Here is a 17047-nt window from a genome sequence, read left to right as displayed (position 1 = left end):
CCACGAATCAGAACGGCGAGGGCTTCCATACGGATGGTTAATCTTCTGACCCACTTATCCTCCCGGCCCTCCAGGCTGCATGTGGACTCCGGAGTACTGATGGGAGACTCGGAAAGCAGCTCTTCGACATGTGATAATTTGGGTCGCCATCTAGACTCTCGAGTCTCCATTAGTCTTTGGCCTATTGCCGGAGGCTTACTTTGCCATGTGTGTATTTGGTGTGGCAACTGGTCGGAGACGCCGCTTACTGTGACACGTGGATCTGTATGACCGTACGGCTCTCTGATTAAACTCGGGTCGAGCCTCGAGGAGAGGAGAATAATGATATGTGCAGGTTATGCACTTTGCTAATCATGAATTGGGGACGCTACACAACAAACCGCGCCAGTGAGTGCCTCACTGTCTATTTAAACTCATACCAGTTGATTCTCCCTCGTCGCGATTTCTGGCCCTTCATCCATCTACAATTGACTACAAGCTTCAGTAGCTAGCTAGCGCCATCAATATGCTGCAGGCAGCTGCTGCGTCGTCTTTGGCTACCCTGGGCACTGCCCATTCGTCATCGCTACTCCAACTCCATGCCTTTCCTACAGGACACTCTCGGACACAGCTTGCGTCTCCAATATCCCTGCATTCGCATTCCATTCCAGCTGCAATACCGCCTGACCGATCATTCAGTAGCTCGTTTCTCCCGGCTTTTCCTGCAGGCTCTCGAAAACCAGCGCCGCCGCCATCTATCACCACCCCCCGTTCGCATTCAGTAATTCGCAGCTCCGCTTTAACAACGAAAGTTCAAGACGTTACTCCGGCCGCCAAGGAGCTCTATGCAAACGTCACGTTGGCCCTCTCAGACGCGGCTAGAAGGGAGCTAGAGTCATGGTATACCACGCCCGGTCAGTATGTTGATCTTCACGTAACGAATAGCCCCGCACGGGTTGCCGCTTTCTTCATTGCGTCCGCCCCAAAGGAAACAGCTTCTGGCTGCGTGGAGTTCTTGATCCACGATGTCCCAGATTCCACCGCACACGAGCTGATAAATAGTGCCAAAGGTACTCAGGTTGAATTAACCACCCTATCGTATTCCCACGGTTTCGACTTGCAGCAGTTGTATCCCGTTCAGGACGTTGAGACGGTGTTACTATTTGCTAGCGGCTATGGCCTCGGGTGCGTGCAGCCGCCACTGACCCACTCTTAATTCCTATTATGCGCCAATTTGAGAATTTCTTTCTTTTTTTTCCCTCCTTATTTGTATCTTGGCTCTGCGAGTCTTTGTGTGTGTACGTATATATATAATATTATACATGAAAGGTATATGCACTGTAGTGCACGACCTGCCTGGAGTAATAGTAATAACAGTTTCATAAGGAAGATCACAAAAAGATTTGTATATAGCCTTACCACATGCTAAATTGCTGTTGTTGTCAAGGCAGTGCTATTCGTGCACTCATAGAGGAGGGATTTGAAGCCACAAAGAGACGTGACGTTAAGCTGTATCACTTCTTCGGCACACCTGATCAATAGCTGTATAAGGTATTAAGTGAATACAATATATGCTACGTCATGTTAGATCATGACCGTTCGCGATCAATACCTAACCACCATTACAACTAATTTGCCTCACATCCCTCTGATTGTCAATAAAATTGATTGCTATATTCCTTTCTTGGCTCGTGCAGGATAAGTATCCAGAATGGGAGAAATCCGGCGTGACGGTTATCCCTTGTCCTGGGGTGATGCTCTCATGCTCAAAAAAGCAGCATTCATTCATTTCTCTCTCTTTTTCCCCAATCCATCCGAGTAGCATCGCTTATCATTTTCCTTCTTGAATCTCCGATTCATTTAGCGCTTTGTTTGATTTCAATTTTACTTAAGAGATCAAACCTCCGCTCCTTCTTTGATATCATTGCGCTCCTACGCGGCGCTCAGCAAAGGATGCAATTTCTGAATGCATGCTACACCACTTAACGTGAACGTTCTTGCGATTTCTCAATGCAGGGTGTGATTCCTCCTCTGATTATTAGCGATCCAAGCAAAACTTGTGCAGCGCTTTGCGCATCTAAGGTCCTACAAGAGGTATGCACTTCTCTTAAGCATTTATGTAGTTGCTTCAATGATGTGAAAACACACATTTGTCGCACACTTTGAATGCCTCGTGTTCTTATCTAGGCCATCACAAGCCAGCTGCTCATAGATGGAGTACCGTCGAACAAGATTCTAACCGTTTTTGGCGGATATTCATCGGAGGGTAAGGAAAATGTCATTGCTATGTCTTTTGCTCTTTGCATTTCCCCTCCCCCTTGATACCATATATATAGACGAGCATATAGATTAGGGAGTAGCGAGGGCGTGGGGTGTTTCTTAAAAGTGTTATAGGATAAAGGGGCCAATAGAGTGACATGTAACGGCACCTCATTATATATATTTTTTTGCTTCGAGTGGGTTACACGTCTGTTCTTTATATAGTTGAATTATATAAATCATATGGTGGTCTAGCAAAAAATTTGATACTTGTATTGGATAATCTTATTTATAAGTGAAGGTTTCAGAAAAGAGTGACAATGGTGGGCTAATCGAGCTTATTTATAAGTGAAGGTTTCATAAAATAGTGATAATGGTGGGCTAATCAAGTGACAGTAAAAGATACATTTAGATTCCCTAAGAGAGAGAGTGTGTGTATATGTGCACATGTGAGTGAATGAATGTATTTTCCGTGAGAGAGTGTGTGTATGTGTGCACATGTGAGTGAGTGAATGCATTTGCATGTGCATGAGCACATTTGTATGCATACTAGTTTTGCTTTCCTTCCATACACTCTTCTCATGGAATACATGTTGTAAAGAATATAAAGATGATTTTTTAATGAAAATGGGACATTTCTTAAGGTGGAAATTATTTTTACAGAAAATACAAAGGTGGAGACAACTTCAAATGAAAGTGTGGGGTTTCTTAAGATGGGACCTAAATATATTCCTTGTGGCATCAAGATAACTGCATGAGGACTCAAACATAAGCTTCTTCTTGCAAAATAAGTGTTGGTATATGCTAAGGGACTTTGTGTCAACCCTAGCCTCAATGCCAAAGCACATGTTGAAGAAATATTTTCCTTTATAAAGGTTTATGACTTTGATGGTTGCACAATATTTAGTAATGTAGCTTATGAGACTTTGGTGCTGGTGCACAATGGATCTTTCTATGTTCTCTAATTCTTTAGAAAGGTGGCTAAGCTCATTATACACTACAAGGAAGTAGGGCCATAGATGATCACATTGATGCATTTTTTGAAATTTAGAAAGAAAACTTACAAGTGCATCTATAATCATAATTATTAAAAACCCATGATCAAAAGGCCTACATTAGAGGCTTCATTTATTTTATGTGTAATAGAATTTATATTTTGAGCTCTTATGAGTACATGTTTTCTCCAATTTTAAGGCTTTGAATGAGGCAAATATAAAAGCACTATGGCATGAAAAAAAAGGAACTTGGGAACTATTAGTTATAGAGTTGTGGTTGAATGCATAGTTATGCAACTAACAACTCCTTGGTTTATTTCTCCCTTCCTTGCATGCACATTGGACATTGTTTATATGAATCTAATCCACATTGTATCAAAATATACACATACTAATATTTCTTAAGACAAAAAAATGTTGAAGAAAAAAAAAGATTCACAAAATAGTACTCTTGTTTGCATTAGAATTGGAATAGAAGTTTACATAAAGCGCAATTTTGGCTTGCATATAATATTCAAGGAGATTGAAAGCTACCAAAGATTGGCATGTATCTTTAAGTACCGCTTCTACCAAATCTTAACTTACATTTTTAAGTACAAGTTCCAGCACATCTTAACTTACATGACTTGGTACATTAGGGTGTGCTCCTAAGAAGTTGTAAAATTTTTGCTCGAAATATTAAAGAACTTTGATCACCGCACACCCGCACAAAAGCTGTGCAAGGTCATCTCCCGCGTTGATTAATGTCGGTGGCTAAGTGTTCCCTCCGCGCACAATGTTAAATTTCGGCTCCGTGTCGTGCAAAAGAGGCTGAGGCTTGAAGATCGCAGGCCGCACGGGAACACCTCTCCAAAAGGGAAAAAGAGGATAATGGTAAAAATTTAGGAAATTTTTTTTATTAATTACCCCCTCCCCTCAGCCAATGCATGGCAGGGGAGAGGTGTGCGAGAGGGAGTGTGAGAACTCCTTGTGAGGTGGAGAGCGTGGTGGGAGAGAGAAGGCATGCAAAGCATGCCATGAGGGTGGCTATTTTCCCCCCTCAAAGGCTATATAACCTCCCCCTTAAGCTTGGGGGAGGCACGAAGAGAGAGAAGAGGGAGACCATGACTATAAGAGGATCGCCGCCGCCGTGAAGACCGCCAGGCTGCCACCTGCTACCGCGCTACTACCGCCGCCCATCCCACCGCCATCATCGTCCATTAATCTTCCCCCCCCCCCTTCGTCATCAATCCTCTCCTCCCTAATCATTTCCCTCCACGTCACATTCTGTGACAGAGTATAAGTGGTGCATAGATCGGATGCCGTAAGCGTGCGTAGTGAGCATCAAAAGGTCCCCAAGAACAAAAGAACTCTACTTTTTGCACACAAATCAATGTAGAAAGCATGCACGACATGAACAAGAGACCAATTGGGTGCAATCTCCCCCCATGCCTTATGTGAGCGCTGCACAAAGTATGTATTTTATGTATTAATCATCTTCAAGCTCAAATAATAGCCCAAATTACAAAATAGCATGCTTTTGGCTTTTGAGTTTACTTTAGTGCCAAGTAGAAATAAAGCTAATGGGCGGGCGCCCAAGAAGTCAGGCATACCCAATACAATCTCCAAATACAAATATTTAAATCGTGCACCCATGCGCATACAAAAACAATATATAAATATCCAATGCCTTAATAAATAGGCGCAACAAAATATAGGCGCCATGCCTAAGGTATGTGCCCATCAAAATATAGATGATAACTTAAATACACGCTATCCTCCAATGCTTTCCACCGCCACTGCTGCTATCTCTACACATCAACTGAAGCATTCACAATCGTTAGTAAAGTAATACAATTAAACCGATGTCAAAGGGTTTTGAAAGTAAAGTCGCAACCACAGAGGTTCTTAAGAAATTCCGAGATACAAGATTAAACAAGTGAGATCAGGCTATGCCATAGTAAACTCCAGACTCTTCATATTGAATGCAAAGATTGTTGATTTAACATGCATATGTTCAATAAACTTGCTATTCACAGCCTGAAGAGCTATTGAATCCAAACACCACCGGTTCCAGTAATCAAAGACCAGTTTCTGATCAGCAATTATTAAACCCTGTGCGAGTTTAACATACTCTATGGCAATTCTTTATTGCTGGATTCTATAATTCTGCAAAAGGTTAGGTTTGTCTCTAACAAGCTTTCTAACACCAAAAGATACATATAAGATTTCCAACAAGGGCTGTCACTGGCATGCTTCACTTGTGTTAAACTCTTCACTGTTTTACAAAGAGCATAATACTTCAAAATCTAATTCTTTGTAATCATTGAGAAGTGATTCAATGTCCTCAACCAGTAAATATCCAACTTTAGCATATAGAAAAGGGATTTCACTTGCAAGATGATCTACTTTATTGGCTTCTAGAATAGCACTAGATCCATCAGTCTACAACTCTTCCAATCTGTTATCAAAGGTGATACTTCTTGGGTATGGTGAACCTCTTTTGAAGCATTCAGTCTGACAGAATTCTTCACCCTCAGAGCTTGTGTAAAGAACAGTCTTCAATGTTTCATCTTTCAGCACTACTTGAACACTCATCGAATTGTTGTAACACCAACTTAAGGCTTCTTCAATGTAAACATCCGGAGGTCCTCCACAGCTTTCTGAAATTGATCCAGTACAGCACGAATGCGTTCTATTTCATCCAGACTTCCCGAGGTTAAAGCTCCCTGCATTTCCTGGATTGAAACATGTGCATTTGCGGGATCATCTTGCTGTGCATTGGCCGGGCAAATGGTAGGTGGCGCTGAATGACACTGTATAAAGTCTAGGCTGGAAAAGCATCTCAAATTGTCCCCGCACTTCAAACCAACATACAGTTTTCAGGTAAGCACCCTCTTAAAACCATGAATTTGCAATAGGTTCCCACTTCCAATAACGTAGATCCTCAATCCAAACTATGGATAATGCTCTGGCGGTAGCATGAAGCATCCTTCACATGCATTTCAATCGACCCAATAAGCCAGACGGCCATCATTGAGGATGATCCCGGAGAGCAACTACCAGTACAGATGTTTTCTGGTGAGCGAGAAAAGGGCATGGCTATCCGTGAGGCTATCTTGGATGTGCAGACATTACGAGGTCCCCCCCACATTCATCCTTTCAATCCGCCGATCCAGGTCCATGAGAGCAGACCAGACTATATTCTGTTCGGAGGCTTTTTCAAACTATCTTTTGCAACAACTTCAACACAAAAGTAGCATTGAGTCTATTACACCATGTAACTGTCCTTAAAGCGCTCACCCTGGGTGTCGAAATAAGCTTGCCTTCAGTAATAGCAATATTGTAAAGACCTCAAGACTATTGTAATCAAGATCTACGAAATCGCCCATAAAGATGTAATTTGTGCTGGATACATGACCACCTGTTTGGAATAGCTTCATTAAATCATGAAATTGCCCGTGTATATCACCACAGACAGTGACAGGGCTATTTACAGGCTGTATATTCGACTCTTCTACTAGAATCTCCTTAACATATTCACAGAGTTGCTTGAGTTCATCTTCCAGTAAACGCTCCCCTTGTTTCACCCTTTCCTTCTGGCATGATCGCTGTGTAGTGCACGTCTCTGAATTTCCCCACGCTCACAGGGCGCCATCATTCCTTTTCTCCCTCCAAAAAGCCCCCCCATTTGAAAATAGTCATCCCCTTCTTGCTTTTTTCCTTCGGCTCCTCTATTCCTGCCCCATCATATACAACCAAGGTACCACTATTCTAGATTCCTAGAGAAGATATAGCAGTAGAAAAAGCTGATTGTGATGGTAACATGTGGGCAAATTGAAGGTGGGATCTACCACTCAAACAACATCAAAGAAGAGAGCACCTGGAATATCAGAAACCTTGTATTCTTGAAAAGATCCCTTTTCTCATTTGGCATGTACCAAGATGCATTCAACACCTTTCACAAATTGAAGCCTAAAATTCTTTCCTTCATGATTCAACCGCAATGTTTTATGGAATACAGCAGCAATCATAGATAATCTAATGCGGAAGCTAGCATGCATGACATTCTGAAAATATTGAGCTTCACAAAGAACTCCACCAACCACACCTACGAATATCAGAGCACCATATACATAACCAATCTTAGAGTCTATGCTAGTCTCAGCCACATCTCCCAAAGCTCCTGTGAGCTGTTGATCAAAACCTCCTCATCTAGGTTGACTGACCACTTGGCAAGACATGCCAACTAGAGCATTACAGATAAGTTCCTCTTGCTCCAAACCCTCTTCACCATACTGCCCACGCAGAACAAAAGTATTAACACAACAACTAAATATGTACAAAGTATCAAACCCCGCACACACAACTTTTGGGTGGATTTCACACCTCGGATGCGCAGCAGTACGACACCGATAAAAGTGAATACCTAGCAGTCTTCAGCTACATAAATAAATCAATTGGTTAGAAGTCAATCCTAACCTTGATTTATCACGAGTGCGTATTCTAAACTCATAAACGTTTATTAATTTAATATGTATTTTGCGGAATCACCCGCTATGGAATCACCCATGTACACACTAAATTAACGAAACGCCCAAAAAGGATAGGCGTCCCCATCGACTTCTCGCACAAAGAATCCACTTTGTGTATGAGCCCCGGTAATAAAAGTTTACGGAATCCACCGTGTAATATGCCTCCTGGCATCATACCCCGGGGGTGGGATAGAAATTGTCCTCAATTGCTATTAGCTCAATGTGGAGCTAACAGAGTGGGGAAAGCATTTAAGTCTCTAGCGTGCATCCATTGGGCCTCTTCAACAGGATGGTTTTTAAACTTGACCAAATATCTAGAATATCTACGGCCAGTTCTAGTGGCCATAAAGTCAGTATCTATAATAGCTTCAGGCTCAAGGATTTCAGTCTCTTCATCTAACAAAGGTGGAATTTCATAAACAGGGTGTAAGAAATTCATAATGTCCAAATTGTGTTCTAAGTGCAGTTTTGAATATATCAGATTTATCTAATCTCACTTGATAATAACCAGATTTAAGATCTATCTTACTGAATATAGTAGAACCTTGTAGTTTATCCATAAGATCATCTACCCTAGGAATCAAATATCTATTCTTAACTGTAATTTTATTCAGGGCATGATAATCAATACACATGCGATAAGTATTATTATTATTCTTTACTAATAAAACAGGTGCACCAAATGGAGAACTACTAAGTCTGATTAATCCTTTGTTTAACAACTCTTCTACTTCATTTTGAATTTCTTTCTGTTCAATTTGATTATGCCTATATGGTGCTTTACATGGTGGTTTTGTACCAGGAATTAAATCTATTTTGTGATCTTCAGGTCGTGAAGGAGGTAGTCCAGGTGGTAAATCATCAACAAAACAATCTTTAAATCGAGTAAGAAATTGTTTATGCCTAGGATACATATGTTTCTCTTTAGCTTGAAGTTCATTGACCCAAATTAAATAAGATTTGGTACTTTTACGTAATGCACGTTTAGCTTGAGTATGAGTAAGCAGTGGAAAATTATTGGATGCGTGCATACCATGCAATGTGATTTGTTTTCCTTGAAAATGAATTTTAATTGAATGCGTGGAATAATCCATGTCAGGATTATACTGATGACGCCAAGGCATACCTAGGATAATATCACTAGGCTGTAAAGGTACAACTAGAAAATTTCTACGTTCAGTGTATTCACCAATTTTAATCTCTAAGTTATGCACCTCTTGTGTTCCATTATATCTTGTGCCTAAGAATGCTGCTTTAATGCGATAATGTGTAGAAACAGTTTGTAAATTCAATTCTTTCAATAACTCTGCATAAATAAAATCATGTGTACTACCATCATCATGCAAAATAATCTTTTCTTTACCATGCACTAAACATTTCATTGTCAACAAAGAATGTGAAGTTGGCATACCTGGTAAAGTATCTAAAGGAGTAGCAATGTTGTCATCATCTTCTGTAAAGTCAGGCAGTTCCTCATGTTCTCTATCATCCATTGCTCCAAGATAATTGATATGGACAGATGGTTTCTTCGATTGGCAATTGGCTGCTAGATGTCTAGGTTGATGGCATTTGTAACAAACTATTGGTTTGGCTTTAGATACATTTTTGGCAATGGCAGGAAGTCTAGGAATATTAGGATTTGGCTGTGAGGATGGCTTAAGGTTTTGATTGGTGTTTGATGGCAAAGCAGGTGGTCGTGTCCAATACTTACGGAATGGTAATGGAAGAAAATGGCTTTGATTGAATCTTCTAAAATTTGAATTGAAAAGTTTGGAACCATAGTTACCATTTTCTTGAAATTGTTGTGGACGCTTGTCTCTTCCTTGAATCTTGTCTTCAGCGTCATGAGGCAAAGAAATTTCATCTTCAAGGGTTGTTGGCTTGAACATATTAACTTCAACGTAGTAATGTCCAAGTAAGTCGGACGTAAACTTGTGTTTGTGAGTCGCTTCAGGTATGTCTTCTAGCATGCATAGTTGCAGTAGGGCATTCCAAAAATGTTCGGTGTATTGGGAAATAGGTTCACGATCTCTTTGCTATAGAAGATCCCATTGCTTTATGGCTTTTTCATGGAATTGAGGAGGAAGGAAATTCTGCAAAAACTTCCTTTGGAAACTCTCCCAGGTAGTAGGACAATCAATGCTCTTGCGAATCACAGTCCACCAAAGAGATGCTCGATCAACTACAGGATTAGTGACACATTTAATTTTATCTTTTTCAGTGTATGTCTCTTCATGAAAGTAATCATCAAACTGATTGATAAATGCAAATACAGTCTTTCCATCTGGAGTTCCATTGAAAGTACGAAATTTAAATTTTCTTTTACTTATTTTTGTTTCTTTGCGGATGGATTGAGCTTCAAGCGTCGCATTGATGGTACGTCGTATAAGATCTTCGGGTTGCGGTCCATCTTTGTCGGTGGTAGATCATTTTAAATTGTCCAATTGAACTTGAAAAGCTTGTCAGGCTCTTCATTCTTCATCAAGCTGCATCATAATCAAATCTAATTTTTGTTCCATCGTAGGTTCGGGAAGATCACCTTCGGCCATTAAATCATCCATGTTTTGTTTCATCATCCTGTAAAAATCCAAAAGACCTCACTCTCTCAAAATCTGATTAGCGGGATGAGGTAGCTCAAAGTCAGGCATACAAGGCTTATAGATTTTTGTTTGGCTTTTACAGTCTTTATCTTTTGCGGTTGCGGGATTTGTAGTCTTCTTAAAAACTGCGTATGACCATCTGCATGTGTTGAAACTGGTTCAGCAAGTCTGTTGTGTGAATAGAGTCTTCCAGGGAACAATTTTGTAATTCTGTGCTTCTACGTAGGAACAGTCTTTATGGGAGTAATTAAGATAAGTCGGTTTTGATCCTCTGTGACTTACAGGACTTGCAGAAGTATGAAGACTTGCAGAACTTGAGTAATTAAGCTTGTTTAAAGCTTAAGTGACTTAGGTTTAAGAGAGGACTTAAGTTGATCGACGAATTTTGAGGGGGGGGTCCGTTTTTTGCGCCGCCGATTCCGTTCAGAAGGTGCCGCGGCCACAGTCATTGAATTTTATGGGGCTTAAGCTTTATAATAAGCTTTTTAAGCTTTTAGATAAACCTTCTAAACTTCTTGGCTATGGAAGTAAAGCTTACTGTATTGTGGAAAAACGACTTGTAGAGGGAGATGTAGGAGTGGTCCTCCGCCTTCTCAGGCCGGTCCTTCGCGATCAAAGGCTGCAGGCTAAGGTTCTTGAGTTATCGACTGTTCGCGATGAAACTCACTGTAGAGCTCAATCGTTCTAGGAGCTCCACCTTCGCACAAGATGGATAGCGATTGGAAGCTCTCGATCTCAGCTTTGCTCTGATACCACTAGTGCACAGATCGGATGTCGTAAGTGCGCGTAGTGAGCGTCAAAAGGTCCCCAAGAACAAAAGAACTCTACTTTTTGCACACAAATCAATGTAGAAAGCATGCACAACACGAGCAAGAGACCAATTGGGTGCAATCTCCCCCCATGCCTTGTGTGAGCACTCAACAAAGCATGTATTTTATGTATTAATCATCTTCAAGCTCAAATAATAGCCCAAATTACAAAATAGGATGCTTTTGGCTTTTGAGTTTGCTTTAGTGCCAAGTAGAAATAAAGCTAATGGACGGGTGCCCAAGAAGTCAGGCATACCCAACACAATGTCCAAATACAAATATCTAAATTGTGCACCCATGCGCATACAAAAATAATAAATAAATATCCAACGTCTTAATAAATAGGCGCGATAAAATATAGGCGCCATGCCTAAGGTATGCGCCCATCAAAATATAGATGATAACTCGAATACACGCTATCCTCCAAAGCTTTCCACCGCCACTGCTGCTATCTCTACACATCAACTGAAGTATTCACAATTGTTAGCAAAGTAATACAATTAAACCGACAAAAGTCAATACCTAGCAGTCTTCAACTACATAAATAAATCAATTGGTTAGAAATCAATCCTAACCTTAATTTATCACGAGTGCGCACTCTAAACTCATAAACGTTTATTAATTTAATATGTATTTTGTGGAATCACCCGCTATGGAATCACCCATGTACACACTAAATTAACGAAATGCCCGAAAAGGATAGGCGTCCCCATCGACTTGTCGCATAAAGAATCCACTTTGTGTATGAGCCCCGGTAATAAAAGTTTACGGAATCCATCGTAAAACCTTACGGAATCCACCGTGGCATGGAATCCACTATGTAATATGCCTCCTGGCATCAATAAGAAGCTTCTAAAGACAAGCTTCCATAAGCCTAGTGCATATGGCTTATCCCCGGGAATTAAAATCCAAGCCTCGAAGGCCCTGATCCTGTGTAGGAGAGAAATATCGCGGACTGTGAGTTTTCAGGACGCGTGAGTAACCCAAGGGAAGCTGCTGCAACAAAAAGAAATACGCTACAGAAATGGCCCCAAAACAAAAGATGCAAGGCGCATGCGCGGAAGTCTCGAACCCAAGTTTACACGTGGACATTCCTACGAGTTCTCATGCCTAGGTTCTAGGAGCTTAATTCCGCATAAAAGGAATGCATTAGGCACGTTAAATTTTCATTAGAAGAATGCATTTACGCATGTTTCTAATTCACGTAGTCTAGTTAAAATGCATTTGGGAAATTATTTGCCTGAAAAATTTACAAGAGTTAGAGCATGTCATGCAATTGGGTTGCTTGCATTTCCAAGTTGCAAATCCTAAGTGCATATTGCTTAGGTTTAAAAGATGAAATTGTTTAAATGCATCTTTGATTGGGTACGGAAAAGAAAAGCACGTAAGGCATTTAGGTAGTAATTTTCTACTTGTAGATTCGTATGACATTATCATTGTCGATGTTGCCCAAGTAGTTGCATTGCACGGAAATGAAATCATGGACTTGCATGTTGCATGTGAAGATGCTTGTATTTTAAGACGGATTAAGTGCCATAGAATGGATTAAGTCAACAATAGTCTTATGATATTTGTCATGCATGAACTTCATTTATCAAAGTTGTATCTAGAAAAGGGTGTATGTCATATTAAAGTCTGAAATTCAACTGCATTAAACAAAAGGTTGTAGGCAAAGTTCTTAATGTAAATCTATGTAGTTTTATGCAAGTTATCCCCCAAAATGTCAATCATTATGATTCTAGCAAGGAAGAGAAATGGTCAATTGCAAGCCCTATAGTTGCATTGAAGGAAAGGTTTATGATCTGCATACTTACATGGAATGTTGCATCTTGAATTTAGTTAATTGCATCCCTTAGGAAAAGTACTTGCATCTCTTCTAAGCAAAGACCATTCTCGATGTGAGAAAATTAGATCATTTTAGGTAGATCACTTGTAAGGGTATAACCTTCAAGGGATTCGTAAAAGCATAACTAGTCGGTACGACGAATACTTGATCAAAGTGCTAGGTAGGGTTTAGCACGTTAAAAGAATTCTACCTAGTATCGCACTTGGGAGGCAATGTCAAGACTTTCGAACCCAAGGGTCCTACCCACATTCACGGAATGATTGGGTTAATCGGACATCCATACAATAACAATTTAGGATTTTTACCTTAGTGCAAATTGGCTTAATATTAGATTAGAAACCCTAGGGCCAATCGTTATCGACTTAGTAAGATTAGGAATTGGGTTGGGTCAAGAGGACACTCCAAACCCTACATCTTGACTAAACATAATTCTTGACCGAGGAATGTCATTGGTGGGAGATTGATCCCACAAGCTAGATGCGACTCCTATGCAACAAGTTGCAACGTTGCATGGCTTTGTGTTTAAGTCACAAGATGGATTTGCCACTCTTTAGAACAAGGTTGTCAGGTTCTAGTGCAAGAGAATGAGTAGTCATCCTGCTACATCACCCTTCTTGGGTTGAGTTGCCAAGTAAGGGGAAGATATGTATTGCCTAACAAACAAAGGATCAATCAAGATGGGGTGACAAAGTTGCCTAGGATTTACTGTCTTAACTTAACGAACCTAAGGTGTTTGCTAATTTGGGTTAGTAGGGTATAAACCCTAACCCAAGGATAAAAGGGAAACAAGCAACGAATCCCTTGGAGATCTTGGCAAGTTGCTATTGATCCCGTATCAAATGCTGGATGCATTCGGAGAGAAAGATTCACTTCTTAGGAGTTGGCCAAGTAAAGGACCACAGGATTGATTGTGTTTGTATAGTTAGGAGCACTGTTTGTATTGCTTTGCTCAAAGAACTAAAGATGGAAAAATAATTAATGCTTTAGGTTGAAGGCATGGAGGGAGAGGCAGCATCAGTTACCCCCGACTGTTTGCCTGCTGACCCTAACCAAGGGGGTTGTTTGCCGCGCTGGGAACGTGGACCGAACTCGCCACGAGAGGTCTCTCTGTTGAGCACTACTTGGAGCAGGAGGACGCTTGGTTGCTAGGGGGGGCTCTGGCCATAAATCCCTTGCCTTCCTGGTCCTGCACAAGAGGTCGACGTGACTTGGGATTGGATCTCGAGGCCCGCATACTAGTCTATAGGAAGAAACTTGGATTAGTAATCCCTGAGGATTATTGGATTGCCTTTGGGCAGATTATGGATTGCCTTCGGGTGGATTATGGATTAGCCTTTGTGCTGGATTATTATGATGTATTTGAAAGACTGATTAATAAGATAACTTGTTGAAAATGAACTTTTTTGACACTGTTTTTCTATGTCAAGTACTAACATTACATGAAGGAACCGATGATCGTGACTCTCTCTTTACCTCACACTTCTGGAGGGCTATCTTCAAATCCATTGAAACTCAACTCTGTTTCAGTACAGCTTACCATCCCCAAACCGATGGTCAAACAGAGCGAGTCAACCAAGTCATTGAGGATATGCTAAGGGCATATTGTTGCCGTGAATCCAAAAAGTGGATTCAATATTTGCCACTGGTTGAGTTTACCTATAATGCTTCCTACCAACAAATCATTCAGATGACCCCTTTTCAAGCATTGTACGGGCACGACTGTTGAAGTCCTTTAAACTTCTCGGATCCAACCTTGAGGGTTGAAGCTTCAAAGCAAATGCTGAAAGATGTGGATGACCAAATGAAGTCAATAAGACAGGATATCCAACCGCCAAGGATAGACAAAAGGCATACGCAGATTTGAAACGTGAAGATAGATCCTTCGCTGAAGGAGATATGGTCTTCATTCGCATACACCAAAAGAAGAGTTCCCTATCCTTGGGAGAATGCAAGAAGCTAAGTCCAATGTATTTTGGACCCTACAAGATTCTCAAGTGCCTAGGGCCTAATGCCTATAGACTACAACTCCCTGAGAACCTAAAGGTTCATAATGTATTCCATATCAGTCTATTGAAGAAGTATGTGCCTAAACCTAGCCACATACTTCATGATCAACAAGTTGTAATGCCTAGCCAAGGAGTCCTTGAGCTACGACGGCCTGACAGGATCTTAGATGTTAGGGAGAGACATTTGAGATCCAGGACCTTGAGAGAATATCTTATCCAATGGTAAGATTATCCCAAGGAGGATGCCGCTTGGATGGATGAAAGTACTCTCAACCAACAATACCCCCAGTTCTTCTCAAGATGAGGACATTTCGATTCCTCTAAGGGGGAGAGAATGTAATATTTCCGCTTAAAATATTAAAGAACTTTGACCACCGCACGCCCGTGTAAAAGCTGTGCAAAGTCATCTCCCGCATCGATTAATGTCGGTGGCTAAGTGTTCTCTTCACGCACAATGTTAAATTCTGGCTCCGTGTCGTGCAAAAGAGGCCGGCGCTTGAAGATTGCAAGCCGCACGGGAACACCTCTCCAAAAGGGAAAAAGAGGATAATGGTAAAAAGTTAGGATTTTTTTTTTATTAATTACCCCCTCCCCTCACCCGATGCATGACAGGGGAGAGGTGTGTGAGAGGGAGTGTGAGAACTCCTTGTGAAGAGCATGGCGGGAGAGAGAAGGCATGCAAAGCATGCCATGAGGGTGGCTATTTTCCCCCCTCAAAGGCTATATAACCTCCCCCTTAAGCTTGGGGGGAGGCACGAAGAGAGACAAGAGGGAGGCCGTGATTGTCAGAGGATCACCGTCGTCATGAAGACCGCCAAGCTGTTGCCTACTGCCGCGCTAGTGTGGTCGCCCATCCCACCACCATCATCGTCATTAATCTTCCCCCCCTTCGTCATTAATCCTCTCCTCCCCAATCATTCCCCTCCACGTCACGTTCTATGACAGAGTATAAGAAGCTTCTTTAGAAGCTTCTAAAGACAAGCTTCCATAAGCCTGGTGCATACGGCTTATCCCTGGGAATTAAAATCCAAGCCTCCAAGGCCCTGATCCTGCACAAGAGAGGAATATCGCAGACTCCGAGTCTTCACGATACACGAGTAACCTAAGGAAAGCAGCTGCAACAAAAAAAAAATGTTGCATAAATGGCCCCAAAACAAAAGATGCAAGGCGCAAGCGCGGAAGTCTCGAACCCAAGTTTACATGTGGACATTCCTACGAGTTCTTATGCCCAGGTTCTACGAGCTTAATTCCGCATAAAAGAAATACATTAGGCACGTTAAATTTTCATGAGAAGAATGCATTTACGCGTATTTCTAATTCACGTAGTCTAGTTAAAATACATTTGGAAAATTATCTCCCTGAATGATTTACAAGAGTAAGCGCATGCCATGCAATTGGGTTGCTTGCATTTCCAAGTTGCAAATCCTAAGCGCACATTGCTTAGGTTTAAAAGATGAAATTATTTAAATGCATCTTTGATTGGCTGCAGAAAAGAAAAGCGCGTAAGGAATTTAGGTAGTAATTTTCTACTTGTAGATTCGTATGACATAATCGTTGTCGATGTTGCCCAAGTAGTTGCATTGCATGGAAATAAAACCATGGACTTGCATGTTGCATGTGAATATGCTTGTATTTTAAGACAGATCAAGTGCCGTAGAATGGATTAAGTCAACAATAGTCTTATGATATTCGTCATGCATGAACTTCATTTATCGAAGTTGTATCTAGAAAAGGGTGCATGTCATATTAAAGCCTAAAATTCGATTGCATTAAATGAAAGGTTGTAGGCAAAGTTCTTAATGTAAATCTATGTAGTTTTATGCAAGTTATCCCCCAAAATGTGAATCATTATGATTCCAACAAGGAAGAGAAATGGTCAATTGCAAACCCTATAGTTGCATTGAAGGAAAGGTTTATGATCTGCATACTTACATGGAATGTTGCATCTTGAATTTAGTTAATTGCATCCCTTAGGAAAAGTACTCGCATCTCTTCTAAGCAAAGACCATTGTCGACACGAGAAAATTAGATAATTTTAG

The 17047-nt window shown here is 41.0% G+C and overlaps 1 long non-coding RNA gene across 1 annotated transcript; it reads left to right on the top strand.

The window, feature by feature from the left end:
- Positions 1-1449: 1449 nt before the first annotated feature.
- Positions 1450-3377, top strand: LOC148010834 (uncharacterized). The gene is made up of 4 exons (XR_015689572.1): positions 1450-1530; positions 1677-2073; positions 2167-2245; positions 2902-3377. It is a non-coding gene; the product is annotated as an uncharacterized LOC148010834 (long non-coding RNA).
- Positions 3378-17047: the final 13670 nt, after the last annotated feature.

This window comes from Lygodium microphyllum, chromosome 29 (assembly GCF_053477565.2).
Source record: "Lygodium microphyllum isolate KBCC chromosome 29, Lygodium_microphyllum_v1.1.10, whole genome shotgun sequence".
In the NCBI taxonomy this organism is placed as follows: Eukaryota; Viridiplantae; Streptophyta; class Polypodiopsida; order Schizaeales; family Lygodiaceae; genus Lygodium; species Lygodium microphyllum.
The sequence above is the reverse complement of the archived record's forward strand: the minus strand, read 5'-3'. Positions and strand labels throughout refer to the sequence as shown.